We start from the raw sequence: 27379 nt of genomic DNA on the forward strand, positions 1-27379 counted from the left end.
TCCCATACCTCACCAGATAAAATTCAAGTGTGTATTTTTTAAAAATTGTACATACTTGAATTATCCTTGAATTTCAAGAGGAATGTGTGGACTTTGCAGCCTCATAAAAACAATTATAAAATTCAATTACCTTTTATCTTAGTTCTTTTTCTACTTCTGAGCTGGACAGTAGGCATCCAAAGAATACTTGGAGCCACACATATAGACAAATTAATTATAAGGAGTCATGTTATTGGCTGTGGAATGTTGCAGAATGTTGTTCAGCACTGCAGAAAGGTATTTCAAGAGAAGAATGTTGTACTTTGGCAGCTGGTCTGCAAAACTAACCACAGAAAAACACTTAAAGCAAGCAATTTTACTTAGCAAGTTGTAAATATAGAGAAAGGAAACTGTAAATTTTCTATGCCATTAATTAAACCCGTTGAAAATACAGAACAAAGGAGACTATATCTTAAAAATAGGACATAGGGAGCAGGGAATAAAGAAGAATGATGGAGGGGGTGAATTCAATAATGATATATGGTGTACATTTTGGCATTTACAAAAGTTCTTACAATATATCAACTGTATCATTCTTGAATTCACTGTGCTTCCATCATTATTCTTTATCCTCCAGCCTCCCATTCCTGGAATAGTTTCAACAACTACCATTTTTCCATTTACATACATGTGTCCACAGTATTTACACTATATTTACCTCCTCAAACCTTTTTCCCACCTTCTTTCTCCTCCCACTGGTACTAACTCCCTCAGGCAAGACCTGTTCTGTCCTTCTGTTCTCAGATTTTGTAAAAGACAAAAAATGACAGCTTTATTTAAGATAGCTACAGAGTTTTTTTGGTGAGATTTCCAAGTATATATGTATTATAACCCAATTTGGTTCATCTCTTCTATTTTTCTTCTTTCTACCTTAGTACCTTTCTTATGGTGGTTTCAATGGGTTTAAAAATTCTACATTCTTCTCGTATAGAGAATACCTCAATCATATTCACCTCCTTAACTTCCGCTTCTTTTTACCCTCCCCCTCTCATTTGTGCTCTCCCCTTAGTGTGACCTGTTTTCCTAATATTACTGTATTTGTATTAGGTCTATAGTCCACATATGAGAGAAAACATGCAGCTTTTGGCCTTCTAAGCCTGGCTAACTTAAGATGGTGTTCCCCAGTTCCATTCACTTATCTGCAAATAACAAAATTTCATTCTTCTTTATGGCTGAATAAAATTCCATTGTATATACAAATACCACAGCATCTTGGCTGTTTCCAATAGCTGTCAGGACAAATGCTGCAACAAACATGGCTATGTAGGTGCCTTTACGTGTAACCTGACTTACATGCTTTCAGGTATATCCTTAGGAATGGAACTGCTTGATCATATGGCAGTTCTATTTTTAGTTTCTGGAGGAGCCTCCATACTGTTTCCCATCGTGGTTGTACTAATTTACACTCTCACCAGCAGTGTATGAGGGTTCATTTTTCCCCACATCCTCACCAACATTTGTTGTTAAACACAACTTTTAAAGTATATGTATTAAGGGATGGCAGAGGAATAGTGAAGATATGGAGCTGTTGCTGGCCCCTTTAAGGATTTTTTTGATTGTTGTGAGGAAAACTGCGTATGATGATACATTTCTGTAGTATTTTCAAATAATTCTTTTAGTAACTTTGCCTTCATTCAGAAGGCAGTGAGGACAAAATGCAGGGTGCTTGTTTGGTAAACACTCAGTAATATGTGTGTTCCCTCTGAAGTAATTTTACTTTATTAATCCTTACTTATCTTCAGTGACAAAATAAATAGCATTACTAATGATGTTATCATGTTGCATGGAGTGCTCAGTCAGGAAGATGGAGAGGGTGGTGAGTGATGACAATGGTAAACATATCTAACATATGAGGCTTTGTAACAACCAGAGTAGCTTCCTTAAATTTGGATTTTGTGATGGGTCTTTTGGTTTTCTGTATTCTTTATTATTGTTCTTGGGTAATCATGATGAGGTAAAGGAATCCTACACCTTTATAGTTATGCTATACTACCTGGATGATGCTGTCACATTCCCTACCTTTAACACTGATGCTGTCACAAAGATGAATTTCCCATCCAAGTCCACTTGGAGTCCAGAATTTAGTCTCTCTTTGAGGGCTCTGCATGAGTTTACATTGCCTGGTTTTTGGGAGATGCCTTCTGTGACTGGCCCTTTTTGATTGATAAAGAAAATCATATCCTGTGTGGAAGGAAAGGAAAGGGCATGGCATTTCATATCAACCAGCACAGAGCACCAGCTCGACCAAGAGTCGTAATCATGCCATACTCATTTCCTATTTGGTTTTTCTCTTTTAAGTGACTGCATCCTCATTTCTACACTTCTTGTATTTCACAGAGTCTTTTCAAATCAAGCTCAAAATTCATCGTCTCCATGAAGCTCACTCTAATTATATTTCCTTCTCAACAGCCTTTTGTTCTTCATGTCCCCTGCTTGCAGTGTAGAAAGATCATGTCATAGTCAGCTAAAACAATAGGCATACAGTTTATTTTACTTCACATTTGGTGTGTGAGTTTGGGCACAGTACCTAACCTTACAGAGGCTTTCCTTTATTCCCTTTCTGAAGTGCAGACTTTGGAATTCATAGATACTCCCTACATGAGCTGTGAAAGATGCAAGACCCAGGATAGGCTCCATTATGTACTTGACATGATAAACTCGTACATCTAGTGTAAAATTCTCTACATTTAGTAGAGTGCTTGAAGAGATACTGGACATTATATAAATGTTGCTAACATCAATTTAAAATTACACAGGCCAAAATCTGTGACTTCCAGTTGATGCAATGTGTTAGGACTAAAGTATTAATACATGACAGAGCATGAATTTTATACTTAAACAGTTGAAGTAAAAAATCATGACAGATATTTTGAATTTGAAGACTGAATAATCTCACATGAACTGGTACTTAAAGAAGACCTGAGACTAGTGTGGATTTCAATGAAGAAGCCAGAAGAAAATGTTGAAGGAATGTGGAGTCAGAGGTTCACAATAACTGATCTCACTGGATTTATCTAGCAGGTCCATGTGGATTTTTGTAGGATCCAGTAGAATAGACACAAATGTACTCTTTTTTTTGCGCTTCACTTAAATAATTCTGCAATGCCTCAGTCAGATTTTTGTTCTATGAAGTAATATTAACAATGCTTCTCAGCTAAGAACGGCCTAATGATTTCTCCATTTGGGAATGGAGCTCAATGAAAACACTCGTCACCCCAGCCCAGTTTTCTCTCCCTCTGGAGGTCTACAGAGATCAAAATGAGACCTACCAGAATTGGGATGGGAAGACTGCCATTTTCACAAATATCCATGAGAGAAGTTCCAAAGAACTTTTGCAGCAATTGCACCATACACTGGTCGTATCGGTAGGAGACAGAGCTCTGCCTAAACATCTAATTTGTGAAAGTACATCTTCTTTTGTCTGTCTTCTGCTCTGAATCTAAGGAAGAAGCAAGATTATTGTATGTAGCATTTCAATTACTTACCTTTGTCCCTACTAATTCTCTTTTGTACCAGGCTTGCAGTAATGCAGAACAGAAAAACAGATTCCTTTGTAGTGTAAATGTTCCACTTTCTGAAACTAGTTGTATGCCTTATAGTGTTACTATAGTCCACTTTACCCAAACTTGTAACTATATGACAATAAGCAGCAGAAATTTGGTTCCTGTTAAATACTTCTCCAATTAAATACTTGTTTATATTACAGAAAAAAATATCAGTGGGAGGATACTGGAATGGCAGGGAAAAATGGCAAGACTCTGAACGTTCAATTCAGGTCTAGATCTAGGTCTGAGGCAGATGTAGAAAGTAAGCTTGCCAAGGGGTAGTGTTAGAACTGAATTCAGATTACAACCTGAAGGTATTTTACCCCCAGGATAGACTCCATTTAATACCATCATTTGATCATTTTCTTCTTTGGCCCCAAATCCTGAGAGAACCCATGGATGGGGAAGATATGAGAGCCTAAGATTCCAGAAAGCATCCTCTTATGAGACAAACAGATATGTACACACATAACTACATATCTAAAATACTCTAGACAGACAGAGAAGAGAGCTTCTATCTCCCTAGAGGTGTGAAAAAATCCTGACTCTCTACAAGAGCATCAGGTCTTACATTCAGGCCACAGAAGTCATGCCAAGCCTGATTCTGTGTTGAGTTTTGTGTTCTTGCCTCTATTGCCCCTTCCCCTCTCGTAGCCTGTAGAAAGCTCTGTGTTATGAGTTCCTTGTCAGGAATGCAGGTGTGAGCTGAGAGATGGTACCTGAAGAAAGGGAAGGGAATCATTGCTCCCCTGCTGTCCTTTAGCTGGGTGCCTTGGCCTCAGGATGAACTGGTCTTGGAGGTCTGGGGATAATTACTCCAGATTGGACCTCTGAAGGGTCAGAGGTCCCTGTGGCATGGATCCAAGGTGGCTCGTTTTAATTCCATAAGGATATTCATGCCCTATACAGAAAAAAAAAACAGAAATACAGATTCAGGCTGATGATGATGGGATGAGCAAACCTATCTTGCCATGACCATGTGCACACATTTGGTGAACAGGGTTCTCCTGGGGCCTCTGAAATAAAGTAGGCTGTGTCTACTGAGTGGACATCTTGAGTATTCACTGGGGAGACCCTGCTGAACAAAGGTGCTCAAGCATAGGTATTTAAATAATAAACAGAAAAAACTGAGATATGTTCCCTTGCATGGAATGCATAGATCCATCAGTGCATTTGCAATGGTGAATGTGAACAAGTGTGCCAATCAAAACAAAACTCAGTTCTTGAATAGATGCAACTTTCTAACAGAAAGGGAACTTTGTCTTCATATGAAATGTTTCTTTAGCAGAACACTGTAGGTTCTGAAACACAGTAAGGGGTCAGCATTGTCCAGGACAATAAATAGCATCTGGTAAGAAAACAAAGGCCTACTCACCCTAAATATGCTCATAATTACAAAGGTTAAGAAAAAGAAGTGAAGGAAAACACGTTCCCCTTCAAAACATAATGTGAGTGGTCTGTGAGGTCCTAAGAAGTCAAAATGAGCACTGTTGTAGTTTCTCTCTTAGGCTGGGCATGGATAGATACAAGGTGGTTTTGCTTTGGGATGAGGCTGATGTGGACTTGAGTTTCTTGTAATTTCCCAAGCCTGACCCTATACCACTTGCTAACCTTTTCTCAGCCTCTGTTTTCACATCTAAAACCTGCAGATGATAGTATCTGTGCTGGAGGGCCTTCAGGAAAGTTATATATATTCCTGGTATAGTTCTGAGAACCCCTCCAATATACCTTAGCAACAAAGAGAATGACAAGTAGTCTGTAGTTTTCAGGACTCGACCTCTATCAGGCTCTTACAGGGTACTTCCCATGGACCCCATGCCAGGGACTAGGTTGTCTTCCTTTCTGTCCTCTGTAAAATATCACTGTCCCTCCACCAACGTGTGTAGGCAATGTCTCTTATCCTGAACAAACCGACTGTCTTTATGTTTGTACATTTTTGATAGGTAGACCTCTTTTCCATTTCTCTGTTCACTAAACATACTGTTTCATTCACTGGATAACAAGTAGATGGGAATTAAATCCTTTATTTACCACTAAGGAAAGTTTGACTTTGGTGGTAAGAAAGAATCCAAACGATTGTGGAATTTTCATTAAAACACAAAAGAAAGAACAGTCTGTTTTGAAATTAACAGATCTAGTCTTAAATGTGGACTCTACTAATGCAGTGACCTAGGGTAAGACATTAGAACTCTGAGCATTGAGAGCCTCTGTCAAACAATGAAAATAATCTTATTTCATAGGGGAGATTTCAGGGGTAGACAAGATGAGATGCATAAGGTGCTTAACATAATACATCACAAGAATATCCCTGATGAATCAAACTTATTACTGTCACTTAGATGAAATACAGCATTTCACAAAGACAATATATCATCTTGAAAGTCTTACCTATGATATGGCATGGCTGGAAGGCAGCAGGAGGGCAGCAATGGAAGATGTTGTTTTCCTAGAGTGACTAAAAAGCTTCTAGGTGAGATTTCCTTTGTCTTTCATGGTATTTGATAAATAATGAAAACAGAGATGGACAGGTAAAGAAATGCCAAGGCCAGTCATTTCTTTCTATCTCCCTGCCTTCAGACAACTAAGTAATCACCAAGTTCTAGGCTTGGTATTAGTTGCATATGTGTTCCTGGTTGAAAGGAATGTGTATCAGTTGGTTAACCTGTCTCCTGCATCTTTTATTTCAACTGCCACTTCCAAGATGGATGATTAGGAACATTGCTCACTGGTCATTAGGAAAACTGATGCCTTTAACTGGATGCCTTGCTTCCAATGCCACCTGCCTGTCAATCCATTATCTAACAATAGCCAGACAAAACACTAAAAATAAATTACTATGGGCGCTCCCCTAGTTAACAACCTTTCAGAATAATATCCTAATACCTATGGAGACCCTGTGTGACCAGATCCTGACAACTTCTCCAGTCTTCTGTGTGACATCATGCCATGCGTTAGACAAACGTTATGACAGGTATGAATTCAATGAACCCCTCCCTCCAAGGGCTAAGTTGTACCCACTTCAGGCCTGCTGCTTTCTCTGCCTAATCTAGGCATGGAGGCTATTTCTCATCTCATAGGTTGGGTTTAAATGTCACAGTCCAGAGTCACCTGGATGATCCTGTCCAATCTTCTCCACATGTCAGCCTGTCTTCTTATTAGAAGCATTGATGACAGCCTAAAATTTCCACTCCTTTTTTATCTGTCTATAAGTCCAGGCAAGAGGGTCACTGCCTGTCAAATTTGTGATTTGATTCTCTTAATGTTTTTTGAGACAGGGCCTCACTATGTAGCCCAGGTTGGTCTGTAACCTGGATCCTCCCACCTCAACCTCACTGCTGCTGGAATTATATGTGTGAATCACCACAAGCTGATTCTCTTGATTCTTGGTGATATTCTTTACAGGGGAACAGCACAGGATATCCACAAATACTTTTTGGAAAAATGAGGACTTAAAGCATTTGCAAAAACAAAAGATAAAACACTTTATATTTTCTTATAGTAAGGATAAGTGAAAATGCCATGTGTTAGTGAAAATGCATTTTGTAATAATCAGGAGAGGATGTAGTGCATACAAACCTGAATGTTATTGAACACAAGAAATGAATAACTGAACAAGAGGTAAGAAAAGGTGACGCTCTGCCCTCACCAGATGTTTCTGAGTTTGTTGGAGCTGAGGATGAGCAGGTTTTACACTGTGGACTCTGAAGATGTAGTTTTCTCATCCTGGATTCCCATTTCACAAGAATTGTCTTCCTTCTACACATCAAACAAAACAGTTAACCAGTGGTGAAATATGGAATAGAGCTTATGTCAATTTGAAGGGGGACCCCATGCTAAAAATTATAGTTTCATTTCCCTAAGCAGGACGACATCACGGAAATCCAGGAGTCATAGACTTATGGATTTAATCGCTTTAGGAAGGTGGTGAAGAGACTCATTAACAAAGTCAAGAAGCCTGCCTATTCTGAGAGTATTAAAAAGAAGGGAGCAATCAGCCATACCAAGTGTTACAGCAAGGCCAAGCAGATGACTACTGAGAACTGGCCATTGGTTTTAGCAACATGGAAGCCATTGGTGACCCTGACAAGAATAATTTTTGTGGAATGATATGAAGATCTCTTAAGCAATAGTTCCATTTTGGTATGTTAACATAAAAATTAAGTAAATCTGGATTCTGGAAAATTGATTACTATCTTATCTAATTCGATATTCAAATATTTAGAGAAAGTTGCTAAAACACACCAAACAATACTGAAAACATCAAAAAGTTTCAAAACAAATTGAAATGCTTAGATTTTTGTTTGAACTACAACAGGACTCTGTGGTAATAACAGGTAAAAACTAACCAGACTGAAAGGAACATACAACCCCTCTTATAACTAGGACAGATTTTTTCATAGACCTTTACAAAATTACCTTGCATGGAACCAAGAACTTTTTTCTAATGAGAATACAAATTCTAAGCTCTTGAGCTCAATAGTACTAAAGAGTATGAACATGAGTAGCTTTTCATGAAACCAGTACAAAAGGTAAGAACTAGTTCACATACTTAAGAAAAAACTAGACTCCTTCTGCAATCTTACTCTGTTTTTATTATCAAAACCAAAAAACAGTACATCAAAAGTCTACCTTGTGCAGTGAAGCCTTGACTGGAGAGAGCTTGTAGATTAACAAGAGTATGCCTTTTTCTCCAACTTTTGGTTCTGACCAATAGCCATGGCAAAGTATATAGATAACTGAAGTGTAAGGAGGCTGTGACAGTTGAGATTACTCACCGTTATGACGTCAAAATTCTAAGGCTCATGCCGTAACTGACAGATTGAAGTATCTATTTCCCTTCTGATTTGCTTCCTTCTTTTAACATCTTAATCTTTGAGATAATTGTAGCCTCATATGCAGCTGTAAGAAATAGTACAGAGATTATATCAGTCTTTTATTCAGCTTTCCCCAAAATACATCCCAAAAATACAGTACAGTATATCAAAACCCACTGTATTAGGCCAATTCATATTACTATCAAAATATCAGAGTCTGGGTAATTTATAAAGAAAAGAGATTATTTTAGTTCATAGTCTTGAGGCTGAAAGTCCAAGATCAAATTTTTCCCACCAATTTCCCCCCTAGTCAGGGCAATCTTCGTTGTGTCACATCATAGTGAATGACTCATGGCAGGAAAATGTGTGAGAGATCATATGGAGGGACAGAAAGCCAGACAGACTGGAGTGGGGCTGGTCTTGCTCTATTACAACAAATACCTTGTGAGCACTCAACAGTGTCTTAAGTGACTTAATCACTTCAGAGCAGAATTCTAATCACCTGATGATCTTCCAGTCAGCCCTGCAAAATTTTGTTCTGGTTTTAATTTAGCATATATTAATTGTACCTGGGTTTCATTGTGATATTTTTGTACATTCATATAATGTACTTTGATGAAGTTCTCCCCCTCCTGTATCTTTCCTCTCCACTTTTTACAGTTTTTACTGGGTTTCATTATGTTATTTTCAAATACTTCCATGATACACTATAGTTTAACTACTTGCTTTGCTGAAAGACTTCTGTGTTGTTTCCACATTGGGCAATTATAAGTAAAGCTGTTATAAACATTTATACGTAGGTTTTTGAATCAACATAAGACTCTTTCTCTAGAATGAATAACTAGGAGTTCAATATCTCTATTGTAATTGAATGTTTAGTTTTTTAAGACTATCAAACCGTCTTCTAGAGAGGCTGTATCATTTCACATTCCACCAACACCATGTAATTGGTTCACTTAATCTACATCATCACCCGTACTGTTGCCATTTTTTAAGATAGCCATTTTAGTAGATGTGCAGCGATACCGCATTGTGGAATGAATTTGAATTTCCTTGGTGATTAGTGATGATGAACATCTTTTCACGTGCTTATATGCCAATCGTATTTCTTCTTCAGAATCATGAACATACAATATTTTTCCCAAACAACTTTATGTAAAGACAATCTTCTCTTTCTTATAAACAACTGACTACTTCACAAATGAGGAAGCCACTGCACAGATAAGCTAAATACCTAGAAACCAAGCACCATTGAGGTAACAAAAGGGATTCAAATCAAGCCATCTCAAGAGATCACAGGAGAATAGGGAAGTGAGGCAACCTAAGTTGTATCACATGGAGAGTTTTCTTCCCATAACCATCATGTAGGACTGCCATTTGGACTTACTAACAAAGTTTATGGTTTCCCTTACAGGTTTCTGCAATAGTTATTTGAATACATATCTTGCTGTTGCTCACTAGACTCTAAGGACATCAAGGCAAGAGCCTGTATCTGACTTAATTTCCACAGACCTCTGACCACTGAAGAAATTTTGAAACTTTGTTGAGTGAATATATGAAACAGTTTTTTGCCATGGATGGAGACGAGAACATGGCAACTCTTTCACTTCATTCATTTAACACACAGTTTCTGAACCTGAACTAGGGGAAAGGCACTTGGATAGGTCTGGGAAGCAGAGACAAAAGCCACCCAGGTCCAGCTGTCACAAAAAGAAATTTGAATGGGAGGAAATAAAATTCAACATAGTCATGCTTGTAACTGTGTAACACCAGACATTCACATACACCGAAAAAATTTAAAGAGTAAGGTGAGAGACTAAAGAGAGAATGTATATGACAGATTGTGAGAAGGGCAGACAAGGAAGGCTTCTTGAGGAATTCATTTGAAATGAGTGTTAAACTACAGTTTGGAATTAACAAGATAAATGGAGAGAGAGAGAGAGAGTGGGTTCAGGGGAGAGAGAGAGAGAGAGACAGACAGATAATAATACATGTTTGGAGGAATGTTACACTATTTCATGCAGGGCACAGAGAATCTGAGTATGTGGCTTTTCAGAATGGGTTTTATGCATCAGGTATTGTGGCTCTCCCCTGTAATCCTGGGACTCGACAGGCAGAAACCAGAGGATCCTGAGTTTGCTGCCAGCTGTGGGGGAAAGTTGCAAAGATCCTACCACACACACACACACACACACACACAAAAATAAATCATAGATTGGTGAAAGAAGCAAAGATGGTGGTTGCTGACATTCCTACAGCCCAGCGGTGACTAACTACCCTGGAAAAGGGAGATAAGAGGACCCCCAAAGGCACCCACAGGGTCCCCAAAACAGTGAGAAGCAAAGCCCTCTCTGAATCTGCAAACAGAAAAGCACTAACCACAGGAAAAATGGGAAAAACAACTGCAGCTCATCACTCCACCCCTGAAGTCACCATGCGGCTCCAGGCTCCATTACTTGGTACATGTAGGAACTTTGAGCTGCACGCTCCCCCCACTACATGACTTGCTACTTTCACCCTGAAATGCCAGGGAAACTGGCACCCTGTGTAACAGGACCCATGACTCCCACTGGTACACAGGTAATAGAATGTACAAGGCAGTAGGCTCGGTTCACCTGGAAGCAGAACCACTGAACTGTGCTCTCTGAAGCCCTTGAGGGAATCAGGCCCCAGAATTTCCACTGCTGGCAGGCTTGGTTCTCTGGTGCTGAGCCTCTAGCAGAGACATGGAACTGCACTCCCCAAAGCCTGTGAGGGAAATCAGGCCCAGAACTCCTGCTGACAGCAGGCTTGGTTCTCCCCATGCTTGCAGCACTACTACACTACCCTCCTGGAGCTCATGCCTGGAAAGCAGGCCCCAGAACTCCTGCTGTCTGAAGGCTTGGTTACCCTGCGCCTGCAACAGCTGCCATGGCTCCTGGAAGCCCATAACCCAATGCAAGTAGATCTAGGGCCTCTGCTGCCTTGTGGGCACCAGAGGATGCAACCCCGCTGGCTTTGCTGCCCCATATGTACCCTCACCTTGCTACTCGGTGCCAGGCGCCTGCCATCGCATGCCTAAGTGAACCCCAGGCTCCAGGCATTGTTATTCTGCTGGCGCCAGGATAACTCCCCCCACAGACCATGGAGGCTCAGCACTTCCCACTGTGCCTGACAGCAGGAGAGCCCTTGCTCCCCTGTCAAAGAGCAGGAACACCACATTTCCCAATGACAGGAAGAAAGCTGTAACCTGCCACTCCTGTTCCTCCAAGATACACAAAAGCCCAGTGCTTCATGCTGCACCTCCCTGCAGAAGAGTCATATCTCTCCTGACTAAGAGCTGGAAATCCAGCTCCTCCACTGAGTGGCAATCCACTACTCTGTTGGTGCTAGGAGGCCTGCCCCCCACAGTGCACAGAGACACCAAACTCTCACTGTGACTGCAGGAGAGTCCCTGTGCACCCATCAAAGAGCAGGAACTCCAACTCCCTCACTGAGGAGAAAAAAGAGGTAACTGGCACCACAACAAGAACTCTGCAAGGGGTAACCTATCCATCATACCCCTCTCTGAGGAACATTGCTGAAGCTCCAGGAGAAAAAAAACCTCAAAACCCCAACTACAGGGACACAAGGAATTAAAACCCTAGCCAAAACCAACTCCAGATGCATAAATCTCAATACAGAATGAAACAGCAAGACAACCACTCTCCATGAAAAGCCAATCCACCACTAAGGATCGAAACACTTATGTAGGGGAAGAGCTATCAAATGACGAATTCCAAAAAACAATCGTAAAAATGATTAACAACCTCAAAGAAGAAACAAAAAACTTAGTATTTGACCTCAAAGAGAACGTGAATGAGCAATTAAATGAGCTCAAAGAGAATACAAATAAACAGATGAATGAAATTAAGAAGACTACCAAGAATATGAAAGAGGAAATCAATAAAAATATGGAAATCCTGAAAAATAATCAATACAAAATAAACAACTCAATATCCCAAATAAATGCTGCTATCAAAAGCTTGGTGAATAGAGTGAAGAAAGATGAAAACAGAGTATCAGGAACAGAAGACAAAGTAGAGGAATTAGAACAAGCAGTAAAAGATCATGAAAGAATGCTAAGAAAATACAAATGGAACATGCAAGATATTTGGCACACCATGAAAAGACCACACTTAAAAATCATGGGTATAGAAGGAGGAGAAGAGATACAAACTAAGGCACTGATAACCTATTCAATAGAATAATAGCAGAAAACTTCCCTAACTGAAGAAAGAGAGTCACCCAGGTATAGGAACCTTACAGAACACCAAACTGTCAGGACCAAAAAAGAAACACCCCCAGACATAGCATAATGAAAACACTCAGCACACAAAGAATTCTGAAAGCTGCAAAAGAGAAAAGACAAGTCATATATAAAGACAAACCCATTAGAATAACAGCAGATATTTCAACTCAAACTCTAAATGCAAGATGGTCATGGAAAGACTTAATTCAGGCCCTGAAAGAAAGCAACTGTCAACCCAGACTTGTCTACCCACCAAACTATTCTTCCTAATTTGAAGCAGAAATGAAAACCTTCTACAACAAGGAAAAACTAAACAATTTGTGATTACCAAGCCAGCACTACAGAAGATACTTAAGGGACTTTTACATATAGAAGAGTAAACTAGAGTGAGACAGGAAGATTCAAGAAAGAATAAACCCTTTTGAGCAAGCAAACCAGTAAAAAAAAAAAAAAAAAAAAAAGGAATAGTTAAAACTAAACAACAGGGGAGGAAGAATGACTGGAAACAGTAAATACCTCTCAATATTAACACTGAATGTAAATGGCCTCAATTCCCCAATCAAAGACACAGAATAGAAAACTTGGTTAAAAACAAGACCCAACCATATGTTGCTTACAAGAGACTCATTTCACTGAAAAAAATAAATAAATAAACACTGGCTTAGCGTCAAAGGCTGGAAAAAACATTTCCCAAACAAATGGACCCCATAAACAGGCAGAAGTAGCCATACTCATATCTGACAGAGCAGACTTCAGACTAAAATCAATCCGAAGAGACAAGGAAGGTCAATTCATATTGTTCAAAGGAAAAATTCATCAAGAGGAAATATCAATCCTTAACATACATGCATCAAACACAGAAGCACACAACCACATTAAAAAAAAAAAAACTCTAATGGCCCTAATAACACAGATAGATGCTAACACAGTGATAGTGGGAGACATGAATACTCCATTGTCACCAATAGATAGGTCATCAAGACAAAAGATCAACAAATAAACTTCAGAGAAACTCCATACATTAGACCAAATAGACATTGTTGATGTCTACAGAGTATTTCACCCAACAATTAGGCAATACACATTCTTTTCTGATGGTCATGGGACTTTGTCCAAAATAGGTATTTCAGGACACAAAGCAAGTCTCAACAAATTCAACAAAATGAAAATAACCCCCTGCATCATATCAGACTACAATGGAATAAAACTAGACCTCAACAACAAAAGAAACCCTATAAAATATTCAAACACATGGAGACAGAACAACACACTGCTGAAAAACCAATGGGAAACCGAAGTAATAAGGAAAGAAATCAAAAAGTTCCTAGAATACAATGAAAATGAAAATACAACCTACCAGAATCTGTGGGACAAAGCAAAAGCTGTGCTAAGGGGAACGTTTATACTTGCAAGTGTCAACATTTAAAAAACAGAGATCTCTCAAATAAACAAATCTAATGATGCATCTTAAGCTCCTAGAAAAACAAGAACAAACCAAATTCAAAACCAGCAGATGGAGAGAAATAATAAAGATCAGGGCAGAGATAAATGAGATCAAAACCAAACAAACTATACAAAGAATCAATGAAACAAAAAGTTGGTTCTTTGAAAAGATTAACAAGATCAACAAACCTTTAGCCAACATGACAAAACAGAGAGGGAGAAGACCCAAATTAATAAAATCAGAGATGAAAAAGGGGACATAACCATAAATACCAATGAAATCGAAAGAATCATTAGAGAATACGTTGAAAATTTATATTCAAATAAACTGGAAAATACAGATGAAATGGATACATTCCTAGATGCATCTAACTAACCAAAATTGAATCAAAAAGATAGTAAACTCTGAAATAGTCCTATCACACACAATGAAATTGAAGCAACAATAAAGACTCTCCCTACAAAGAACCTCCCAGGACCTGATGGTTCACAGCAAATTTTACCAAACCTTTAAAGAAGAACTAACACCAATACTCCTCAAACTTTTCCAGGAAATAGAAAGGGAAGGAACACTACCAAACTGATTCTATGAAGCCAGTATTGTACTCATTCCAAAACCAAATAAAGACATAACCAGAAAAGAGAATTATAAACCAGTATCTTTAATGAATACAGATGCAAAGATTCTCAGCAAAATACTGGCAAACAGGATTCAACAACACATCAAAAAGATCATACACCATGACCAAGTTGGTTTCATTCCAGCGATGCAAGGATGGTTCAACATACATAAATCTATAAATGTAATACAGCATATAAACAGAAGCAAGGACAAAAACCACATGATCCTCTGAATAGACATGGGAAAAGCCTATGACAAAATCCAACACCTTTTCATGATAAAAGCTCTGAAGAAATTAGGAATAGAAGCAATGTTACTCAACACAATAAAAGGCTATGTATGACAAACCTAGAGCCAACACCATACTAAATCTGAAACCATTCCCCTTAAAGTCAGGAATAAGATAGGGCTGTCCACTTTCTCCACTCCTATTCAATGTAATTCTGGAATTCCTAGCCAGAGCAACAAGACAAGAGCAAGAAATAAAAGGGATTAAAATAGGGAAGGAAGAAGTCAAATTATCCCTATTTGCAAATGACACGATCCTATTTCTAAGAGACCCCAAAAACACTACTAGAAATCATAAACTCTTTTGGCAAAGTAACAGGATACAAAATTAACATACAGAAACCAGTAGGTTTTCTATATACCAACAATGCATAGACTGAGGAAGAAATCAGGGAAACAATCCCATTTACAATATCCTCAAAAACAATAAAGTACCCTGAAATAAATTTAACAAAAGAAAGCAAAGACCTTTATAATGAAAACTATAAAACACTAAAGAGAGAAATCAAAATAGACATCAGAAGATGGAAAGACCTTCCATCGCTTCTGGATTGGTAGAAGCAACATTGGGAAAATGCCCAGACTACCAAAAGCAATCCACATGTTCAATGCAATTCCTATAAAAATTCCAGTAACATTCTGCACAGAAATGGAAAAATCAATCATGAAATACATATGGAAACATAAAAGACCTCAAATAGCCAAAGCAATCCTGAGCAAAAAGTCCAATGCTGGAGACATTACAATACTTCAAACAATATTACAGACCCATAACAATAAAAACAGCATGGTATTGGCACAAAAACAGGCAGGAAGACCAATGGATCAGAAAAGAAGATCCAGATATATAGCCAACTGATCTTCAACAAAGGAGCCCAACACACACGATAGAAAAAAAAAAGACAGCCTCTTCAACAAATGCTGATGGGAAAACTGGATATCCATATGTAGAAGACTGAAATTGTCTTTCACCCTGCATAAAAAGGTACGTTAAAATGACATTAAATCAAAGAAGCAATCAAAATGAAAAGTTCAAATGATTCAGAGCAAATTTGAATGCTCTGAATATTAAACGATATAAGAGAAGTAAACTTAGCCTTCAACTCAAAATGCAAAAACAAGAGAAAAGTTATGAAACAATACCAAAAGGTAATAAGCAGAAAAAAACTAACACTAAGAGCATCAAATCAGAACCAGGCAAATTTTAAATTATAAGAAAATAATTCATCTTTTAATAAATTTGAAAGTCTAAATAAAAGTGGCAATTTTTACAGGAGAATATAAATTTTTAAAGTTGGCTCCAGAAGATAAGGAAAATCTGAGTAATAGGAACTGAAATGGCAGTTTCCCTCTACTCTGCACGATGGTACAAACATAGATAATTTTGTAGTTCATTTTTACCAAACATCAAAGAAACAAAGTTCTTTTCATATACAACTGTTTTAGAGCACAGATAAATGCAGGAAGCCACATAACTCATTCTATGGGACCTGACCCAGACAAAAGTGTTCTCTAAGACTTAATAAGTAAATACCATCAATGGATACAGATGTAAAAGATGTAAAATATTAATAAACTGCACTCTATAAAGTGATGAAAACAAAAGTAGTATCTTTTAAAAACAGGACAAGAGTTTGTCCTAGGAATGCAAGTCAGGGTCAGAATTCCAGAGGGCATGAACCAATGAAACTCTTATAAACTAGGTAGAAAGTAGAGTAAGGCAAGCAAGGTCCTCACCTCAGACAGAGAATTGAAGGGGGCACGAAAAACCTCAGTAATTCAAAGCAAATACTGGTCAATGCAATATTTTATCCAATTTCAATGCATAAATTCCATGATACTTTAAGATATCTGAGTTTTAAATACAAACCAGTGCTACAGGAAGCATACTGCAGCCTGAGGCAGAAGAATTATGTGTCCCTACATGTATACTCTTGTGTGGGCTTTTATTTAATGGTTATTTTTTGAGAACACTAAAATAGTTACAAAGTATTGAAAATGGAAAAATTGGTGTTATTTTACACCTATTTTAAATATTTTATGTGTACTCAAAGCACAATTTTTTTATAGCTTTTCTTTCCTAGCCACCATGGAAGCAAACTTACCAGTAATATTTTCAAGGTCTATTTCTGAGCCTCTTTCCTGTTCAATTGAGAGCATTGACATGTTTGATAATTTTTCATAATCAAGTGAAGAACATTACATGACCACTATTAGAGAAAAATGAGATGCAGAATTTCTAAGGGAAAATTTTTTTTTCTTTTTAAGGTTATCTATTTTTTGTTGTTGTTGTGCTGGGTAGGGGTACACTGTGGTATTTACAAAGTTCTTACGAAATATCAAACATATCATACTTGAATTCAAACCCTGCGACCATTCTCCTTCTAACCCTCCATCTTCCCATTCCTGGAACAGATTCAACAGGTATCATTTTTTCCATTTACATACACATGTACACAGTATTTGTATTATATTCACCCTTCCATGCCCTTTCCCCACCTCTTCCCCACTTCCACTCGTATCAAACCTCCAGGCAGAACCTGTTCCACCAGCCTGTTCTCCAATTTTTTAAAAGAAAGAAAATGACACTTTTATTTGCCTAAGATACCTACACAGAGAGTTTCTTTGTGACATCCCCATGTATATATGTATTATAAACCGAATTGATTCATCTTCTCTATTTTTCTCCTTTCTACCTTAGTCCCCGTCCTATGGTGCTTTCAACAGGTTTTAAAATTCTATATCCATTCTTGTATAGAGAGTACATCAACCATATTCACCTGCCTAACTTCTTTCTTCCACCTTCCCCCTTTTGTATGTAACCTCCCTTTAGCGTGACCTATTTTTCATAACATTCCTATATTTGGATTAGGTCTATAATTGCACATGAGAGAAAACATGCACTTTTGGCTTTCTGAACCTGATTAACTTCACTTCAGATGATGTTCTCCAGCTCCAGTCATTTACCTGCAAATGACAAAATTTCATTCTTCTCTGTGGTTGTATAGAATTCTGTTTCATATAAATACCACATTTTCTAAATCCATTCATTAGTAGTGAAGCATCTTGGCTGTTTCCATAGCTTAGCTATTATGAATAGTGCTGCAATAAACATGGGTATGCAGGTGCCTGTATTGTAACCTGACTTACATTCTTTTGGGTATATCTCTAGGAGTGGAACTGCTGGATTGTATGACAGATCTCTTTTTAGTATTTTGAGTCTCCATACTGTTTTCCATAGTGGTTGTACTAATTTACATTCCCACCAGCGGCATGTGAGGGTTCTTTTCCCCCTGTTCCTCAGCAACATTTGTTGTTGTCCGTGTCCTTAATGGTAGCTACTTTAACAAGAGTGAGGTGCAATCTTAAATTTTTTTTTTTTAATGGCTAGGTATGTTTAGCATGTAGTCCTATTTGTCACTTCTTTCTCTTAGTTACTGAGTCACTTGAATGCTACTTATGAAGTCTCTACCTATGCCTATTAGTTCCAATGTATTCCCTGCACTAGCTTCAAATTTTCAGGTCACATTTTAAGGACTTTAATCTACTTTGACTTACTACTTGTACAGGGTGAAAGACATGGATCTAGTTTCAGTTTTCTGTATGCAGATATCCAGTTTTCCCAGCAACATTTGTTGAAGTGGGCTGTCCTTGCTCCACCATACGTTTTTGAAGCCTTCGTCAAAAAGCAGGTGGACATAGCTGTGTTGATTCATATCTGAGTTAAAGGAAAAAATTTCTAAGACAAAAACCGAATCATAACAATAAAGGGAAAGAAGAGGGAAGAAAAAAATAAATCCTCAAAGGCATCAAGTAACATGACAAGAATCAAATCAGACATGGTTCATTTCTCAATGAATAAAGATTATCAGACTGAGTAAAAAAAAAAAAAAGACAACTTGTATATTCTGTTGCAACAATATGCACATTACTAAAAGACCCCAAAACATTGTCAACTGATTGGCAAAGAATGCTAGATAAGTGTAAACAAAAAGGAATAGGGTGGCAATACTGAAACTAGAAAATTGAGGGTTCAAAGCAAAGTGCATTAAATGAGACAACGGTATAAAGTCTTAAAGGAAACTAGAGTCACAGGGAATCATAAAGCAAATACTTCTTTAAAAAGAACAGAGGAGATTTTAACATAAACCATTATTGCAGTGTGAGACTTAAGACATTTCTGCCAGAATTTGTTAAATAAAATACACAAAAAATTTTAAATGCAGAACTACCAAATTATTCCCTCAGAAGCCTTGGTTTGATTACTGTACTTAAACTCTACAAAGAATGTTCTATTCACAGGTCCGGAGGAAATGTATAAGCATTCACAAAGTACAGTTCAATAAATCCTCAAGCCAAACTGACCACATTTTCTTATCACAATATAATAAAACTAGAAATTATCAAGAAAAAAACTGAGCACCCAAGACTGGAAATTTACCAATATTGTATTCTTGTAGCAAATGAAAACAAAAAATCATAAACTATTAATTAGCACATTTCTTAGGCTAAACAGTTGAATAATTAACTAATAACTAATTAATGTCTACTCTCTCAATCCTCCAAAGTATGCATTATGGAGACTATTGTTTGTGTTTATTTGGGGGTACTTGAATGAAATGGGACAGCTAAACTTTTCACTTTCATGTGCCTCCTGAGTAAAAAAACAGAACAGTTACTGTAAATTGATTTGCAAACTAGCAACTGTCCTTCATGCTGTTTTTGTAAATAGTTGAAATTTTTCAACCAAGCATGCACGTGATCCAATTTTGTTGATCACACCACCATATTAAGCCGCAAAACTGAAGGGGAGAAATTATTGTGCACACTGAATTGCTTTGCACAGTCTCATCTGAGATGGTCTCATTCTAACTGTGTGTGGACCTTTTTTTATTTTACATTTGGACATATGAAATAAAAATTGGAACAAAAAATAACAGTTTCAAACTAAACAAGTCATATTTAACAGGAAAATATTAAGCACCCAAAATTGGAAAGTTAACAACACAATACACTTCTAGCAAACTGAAACTAAAATCACAAAATATTAACTAGACATTTAGGTCCTGTTGGAGTTAACATCTACAGATGTACTTAATAAGGTTTAGGACCAAACCAAGCAAAACCCTCTGGAGGAGCATTCCAAGAGAAGTGCTATGGATTGAATGTGTCCTCCCAAAATTCATATGCTGGAAACTTAATCTCCAAATTCGTATGTTAATGTGTTTGGAGGTTGGTTCTGTGACAGCTAATGGGGGTTAAATGAGATCATGAAGATGAAGTCCCAAAGGTAACATTAGTAGTGGCTTTATAAGAAGAGGAAGAAACACCTGCAATAGCACACTGGTTCTGTCTCCCCACAGGATGTCCTCTGCCATGCTATAATGCAGCAAACAGGCCTTCACTGATGCCAGCCTCCAGAACCATGAGGCAAATAAACCTCTACTCTTCGTAAAATTCGCAGTCTATGGTATTCAGTGTCAGTAAGAGAATACAAATTAAGACAAGTAGGAAGTAGCTAGCATGACCTTCCTAAGTGGGGATCAGATTGAACCAGTGTGCATGAAATAGCAAGCAAGGGAGAAAACTCTAAGGAGACAAAAGCAGGTCACTGTGTTCTGTAGGAGCTAGAGTTTATACTAAATGTGACAGGAAGGTACTGATGGGGGGGTTATGTTATGTGGTTTATATTTTTAAAAAGACCTGCCTGGATGGAACAAACATGAGGCTGCAAGTAGAAAGGGGAGCATAGAGACTAACTAGGATGCCATCATAGCGGGATAGGCTAAAGTTGATGGTTTGGCCTACTGTGCAAATATAGAGGTAAGAAGTGATGGGATTTGGGAAGTATTCAGAAGGCAGAGGTGACATGGAATGGGGTGACTGGGTGAGAGAGAAAGAGAATAAGGAAGAGCCCAAGGTTTGTGGGCTAAATAAGTGGATAAAATGGCAGCAACAATCATTGAGATGGTAAAAACAGAACTACAGATTGAGGATAATCAAGAGTGAGGATTTGGGATGGGTATGTAGCTCAGTGGTAGAGCACGTGCCTATCATGTGGGAGATCATGGGTTCAATCCCCAGGACATTTATGCATGCACACATGCACACATGCACAAGAGAGTCAGGGCTAGTATAGTATGGTAGGGGTGGGGGAGACAGAGAGGAAAGAGGACAGAGGAGAGGGACAGGGACAGGGAGAGGAGAGGAGAGGAAAGGAGGAGGGAGGGAGGGAGGGAATGTGAGGAAGAAGGGAGAGAAAAAGATTCATTTACCTAGAGGCCCAGCTCTAAATAACCTTGGGTCACTTTGACTGTTAAAAGGTATGATGCCAAAAGTTGGGAAATTAAGAAAAATGATACTTTAGAAGTCCATGAATAAACATTCCACGATGTTTGAGTGAGGAAAATTTTGCTTCATAACAAAAGGAGAGAACTAAAAAGACAAGACCCCCCTAATTTGGAAAGATGAAAGTCACTGATGATTTTGGTAAGGGTGGTTTGAAGATAGTGAAAGTAGCTGACTACAATAAAAAGACAATGGAAGATGAGGAACTGGAAACAATAAATATGAAAAATTCTCTTGAGGAATGTTGTTACAAATGAGAGGAGAAAAATGATAATGTCTCTGTTGAGTAAAGGATTTCTTTTTAAGGAAAGAGATACTACCTAGCAAGTTTATATTGACATGGGAATACAGACAGGGCAAAAATTAATGATGTATTTTAAAACTAGTAATAATGAGATTATAGCATATCAAATTCTATGGGGTTAAAATAAAGCAAAACTCAAAAGAAAATACTTCAGTGTTTAAGCAGTGCTACATTAAACATAAAAATAAAATGATTTAAATACTGAGCACAAAATGCTAAAAAAGAACAAAATACAAACCACAGGACAGGAGCAAGAGATTACCAAAGATAAATTCAGAAAGAAGAAAAATTAATTTCAAGAGATAGTTCTTTGAAAAGACCAAAAAACAAAAAGATAAACATTTGCTAAATTCTCCAGTAAAAAAGAGAAACATGCCATATAGGGAACTTTGAAGGGATATAATCACAAATATCAAGGAAAAATATTAACAGGGAAACAAATACACATATAGGCATCATTTTACATATACTTGGCACTGTTCATTACTTTACATATATTAACTCATTTAAATTTCACAACCATATGAGCAACTATTTTACTACCCCAATTATCACAGATAAAATGAGGCAGGGAGCAGTAAGTAAGTAGGCCCAGACTACCTTCCTAGCAGTACAGAATGGTGAGTGTAAGGTCTCAGTGCTCAAAGTTATAATCAGGCCCTTCTTTGTTCCCTAGGCTGCACCTGCTGGTCTTAATGAGCTCTACAAATGAGTGCAGCAGCACATCTGCCCTTAGGCTGCACTTCTCACCTTCCCTACATCACAGCCCAGAACAATCTAGCCTGTTACATGGGCCGATTCCTAAGCAGAAGAGGACAGCAGGCAGAGTGTGCTGTAAAGCTGGGCCCTTGTCATACTAGCTCTTTGTTTAAAAGCCAAATTATATTTTTAAGGTATACAGAGACATTCTGAAATACATACACATTATGAACTGATTACTAGTCAAGCTACTATATCATTTCTTACAGTTCCCGTGTGTGTGTGCTGACGCTCTCAGCACATTTCAAGTACACAGTACATTATTAAGTGCAGTCCCCATGCTGTACATTAGATCTTTACAACTTACTCATACTAAAAAACTAAAACTTTGTGCACACTGACCAACATATACACATTTCCCCAAGTTTCTTTAGTATAAGTATGTCCCAAGCAATATTTGGGACTTACATGAAAATTTATTCATTATCTGGAATTTTAATTTAACTGGGCATCCTGTATTTTATCTGGTAGGCCTAAGGTTAACATCAAGTTTCTAATTTTGGCCTGTGTATTACTGAAACCATAGCTTGCCAGAAGACTGAAGAGTTTTTTTAGAGCAAAGACTTCATATCATATGCAAATTTCAGTTATAAACACTGTTTACACAAGAGAACCTGAGATATCTGCTTTTAGCATTTTAAAATATGTATTTTCTCAAAAATGAATATGGGTGCAATGAAATTTTATTTGATTCCCTGTTTATCAACCAATAAAGGCAAATCTATGTGTTTAGTCAAGAGAAGTTGACAAATGGGTATTTTCCAGAAACATTCATTAATTTAAAAAATTGCATCAGAAGCATTTGCAGTATGTATACCAAAGAACTATAAGGGCTCCTTCTTAAAGTTCCTACGAATATAAAATTAGGAAGTATTCCCTCAGGTGGGAAAAATATCTATGTTTTAATTGTTAAGTTTTAATGGCTTGATTTCAATAATCATTATTTGGAAAAATGTCTTCATTGTACATGAATTAGTTGTGAAAATATACACCATGAGATTTAAGGGAAAGCACGTGAGCTTTCACTACATATTAGACTTGAATTCAAACCCAAGATCACTAGTTACTAGTAGGATTTTTTTAATATTTAGTTTTCAAATTTTCAAATCAACAGAAAAGTCAAAACAATGAAACAAAAAAATTCAGTTTACTCATCTAGCTTCACTGAGTGTCAACACACACACACTCTCTCTCTCTCTCTCTCTCTCTCTCTCTCTCTCTCTCTCTCTCCCACTTTGCCAGATCATTTGATTATAAGCCAGACATCACGGCATTTCATTTTCCGATTCCTTAGCAGGCATCATCTAAGAAAAAGAACATTATAAAAACAACTCTATTATTGCTCATAGGAAAACCAACATGAATTCAATGTCATCATTCAACATTCTGCTCATTAAAATTTCTCTAATTATCTAACAAATGTCCGTTATAGCTTCTCACTCCAACCCCATTCAGTATTAATCAAGATCCATAAAGTTCCCCCCGTACCCCACTCCCTGGGTTTCCCTATCTTCCCTTAAACTCTCATTTTCTTCCTACAACATTGCACACTTTGAAGAGTTCAGACTAACTACCTTAGGAGACTGCATTACCATCTGCATTCTTCTGATTCTTTTTTTCTTTTGGGGGGCAGTGGTACTGAAGTTTAAATTCAGGGCCTTACACTTGCTAGGTAAATACACTACCACTTGAGATACGCTATGAGTCTATTTTGTTTTTCAGATAAGGTTCTGCATTTTTGCCTGAGTCCAGTCTCGGACTGTGATCCTCCTACCTCTGCCTCCCACACAGCTGGGTTTGCAAACAGGTGCCACCATGCCTGGTTCACTTGTTGAGATAGAGGTCTTGCTAACTTTTGCCCTGCTGGCTTTTAACTGTGATCCTCTAGATCTCTACTTCTCTAGTACCTGGGATTACAGGCACAAGCCATTGTTCCCAGCTCTTTCTTTCTTCATGAAAATTTTCCAGCATGAGACCCACTATGATGTTACCTTATTTCTCCTTACACACCACACTACCACAGCACTTCTTATTAAAATGACACATTTTCCCTTTGTCAATTAGTAAGTAACTTGTGGAGTATGTGGAGTAACATTTGAGGTCATATAAATATTCTGTGCCTCAATAAATATATACCTCATGGCTTAACCACTGACTGAAAATTCATGCCTGCGTCCGTTATTATGTTGTATGCTACAAAAGGATGATTTTATACTCTTGTCATTTCTTCCACATTTACTAGCTGTTATGCTACTGGACTATCATATTACCATAAACTCATGATCCACTTTTTAAATACAGTGTATTATAATCTATTACCATCATTTTCTTTTTGGTGCTACAGTTGTCCCAAATTTGGTCAGCAGTAACACTTCATGATGGCTACTGGGTCCTTTTGATATGATCCCATTAATCTTCAAGCATTTATATTTGCTTTATTTCCCAAGATGTACAAGCTTACCTTGACCTTGCACTTTCCTTGCCCCAGATCTGGAATCAGCCATTTCTCTAGGGAGATACTTGTTTTTATTTTGTTTTAATTTTTGTTGAGACGATGTCTCTCTATGTAGCCCAATTTTGCTTCAAAATTGCAATTCTCCTGCCTTTGCCTCCTGAGTGCTGGGATTACACACATACACCACTGGACAAATACAGACTTCTTAATACATCTGACAGAACAACACAGGCTTAATAGCTGAATCTGCTTCCTGTTGTTTACAGGTACTGGAGATTGAACCTGGGGCCTTGTACATGCAAGACAAGTGTTGAACTGGTAAGCTATATCCCTAGTGTGAGATGAGGTTTTTAAATGGGAAACAACTTCTTGACATCAAAACATATACTCTCAATGCAATTGATAGTGGGCTATTATTTCTTCTAGGACGTGTGTGTGTGTGTGTGTGTGTGTGTGTGTGTGTGTGTGTCTAAATACATGTATTAAAATAATGAGTCAATGCATGTGCCATTGACATCCAGCACTAAAGGGTTCTCTTTTATCACATAAATCTCAGGGAAATCAATTGAGGTTTCTAACAATACCGAAACATTTACTCATTGTTTCATCCTAATAAACACACAAAATAGCTTCAGAATTACAACACTAATACCACCAGTTTAAAAATCTATAAAGTAAAATTATCCATAATGGCTTTTATAGGTCTGACAATATTAAACATCACAGACAGTGTGCTTAAGAGTCACTTGAAATAATTCTTTTCTGTTTCTATGGCTTATGAATTTCATATACTGTTAAAAATCATTTGTTTCTGTTTGCACACTGCTTTAGTGCTTATTTTTTTCATAATTTTTTTTTTTTTGTCTGTTGTCTTTTGCAATACTGAGGATTGAACCCAGGGCATCAATCATAGTGTGCAAGTGCTCTACCACTTGATCCACACTGCCGTCCTTTTGTTTTTGAAATAGTCTTACTAACTTTTGTCCAGATTGGTCTCAAACTTGTGGTCATTCTGCTTCTGCCACTTGCTCCAGTAAGTAAGAATGCAGGTATGAACTACCACACCAAACTCGGTTTTGTTTTTTTGAATATGTACAAATTGGTGTTTCACACATCAAAACTATGGGAAAGGCTATAGTCAATGAAGTTTTGCTCCAGATCCTTTCTACCTGCTTCTCACCACACATGGATAGACAGAAGGTACATAAACAGCATTTATTCATGTATATTCCTAGTTCAACTTCTTGCACAAAACGTAGTACACTATATGCATTATTTTGTTTCCTGTGGTTTTTTCACTTAATCTTAGAATCACACTATCAATTCAGAGACTGTTCTCAGTTTTTTTCTTTTTAGCCATTGATTATTCCCTTTTCTATTTAACCAGTTTTTTAATAGATGAGTATTCAATTGTTGCAATATGTTGGTATTACAAATAAACTTGTGTATATGTGCTATTGTAAATTCATGGAGCTAAAAATTCCTATGAGTAAGATATCTGTAGAAAAAAATACCTATTTTTTTGTGTTCAATGTTACCAAATTCTCCTTTTATAGGAATCATATCATATTACATTCACAAAAACAACGGATGAAATGTTCTTTTTTCCCCTGTGCTTGGCCAATGGGATATGCCATCAAGTTGTCAAACATATGGGAAATAAGTAACAAACTTCAAAATATTTTAAATTTTGTACTGTAATCATGAGAAAGTTACTGAGGCTCTCTGAGTCTCAGTATCCTGAGTTATCCTAGTTAACCTTAAAAGGTTGTTTTGATGACTAAAACTATAATACTATAAAATAGGTTTGTGTGTGTGTGTGTAAAAATCTGAGATGGCACATAATACTCAATAAGTGATAGTCTTTTTTGTTCTTTTTGGGTGGTACTGGGGTTTGAACTCAGGGCCTCATGCTTGCCAGGCAGGCGTTCTACCACTTGAGCCACTCCACCAGTCAATAAGTGATATTCTTATTAACATTACCGCATGCTGAGTATGTAGTAAATTTTAAGTTATTTTAATAAGTTAGCTTTACTAACAAACAGAAAACTATCATGTCTTTAAATTTGGAGAATGAGAGTCAGAGGCCTTAAAGATTATTAAAGACAAACTGACTTTATCTCATCTGTAATTGCTACAGTGACTCTAGAGTGTTATATTAATCATAACTCCCATGACAAGTCTTTATGGGGCAGGTAAGAGCACTTGATTGACAGATTATACCTGCTGTGGGCATGAGTACGAACAGTGCACACACACTGCCAATCACTGATTTGTTTCCATTCATTGATTTTTAAAGTTGAGGAACTGAAGTGCAGAGATTAGGAAATTCTATTGATGATACAATTTCGTATCAAAGTCAAAAATAAAAAAACTAGAATTCCTGATTTCCAATGTCATGGTTTTATACAATCTCTGTATTTTTCTGTCTCTCTTCACACACACACACACACACACACACACACACAATTAGCCCTCTTTTTCTGGAAGAT

General features: G+C 37.5%; 1 protein-coding gene across 1 annotated transcript in view; it reads right to left on the reverse strand.

The window, feature by feature from the left end:
- The window catches only part of LOC109676405 (uncharacterized), a 96572-nt gene that overhangs the window by 18284 nt on the left and 50909 nt on the right, over window positions 1-27379 (reverse strand). Inside the window, exons 3-9 of the mRNA XM_074041113.1 lie at window positions 18580-18739; window positions 8360-8483; window positions 7231-7340; window positions 4304-4485; window positions 3309-3478; window positions 2059-2220; window positions 131-322 (exon numbers count right to left, since the gene is read on the reverse strand). The gene's annotated coding sequence lies outside the window, so the exon portion shown is untranslated. The remainder of the gene's footprint in view (window positions 1-130; window positions 323-2058; window positions 2221-3308; window positions 3479-4303; window positions 4486-7230; window positions 7341-8359; window positions 8484-18579; window positions 18740-27379) is intronic.

This window comes from Castor canadensis, chromosome 9, assembly GCF_047511655.1.
Source record: "Castor canadensis chromosome 9, mCasCan1.hap1v2, whole genome shotgun sequence".
NCBI classification, from domain to species: Eukaryota; Metazoa; Chordata; class Mammalia; order Rodentia; family Castoridae; genus Castor; species Castor canadensis.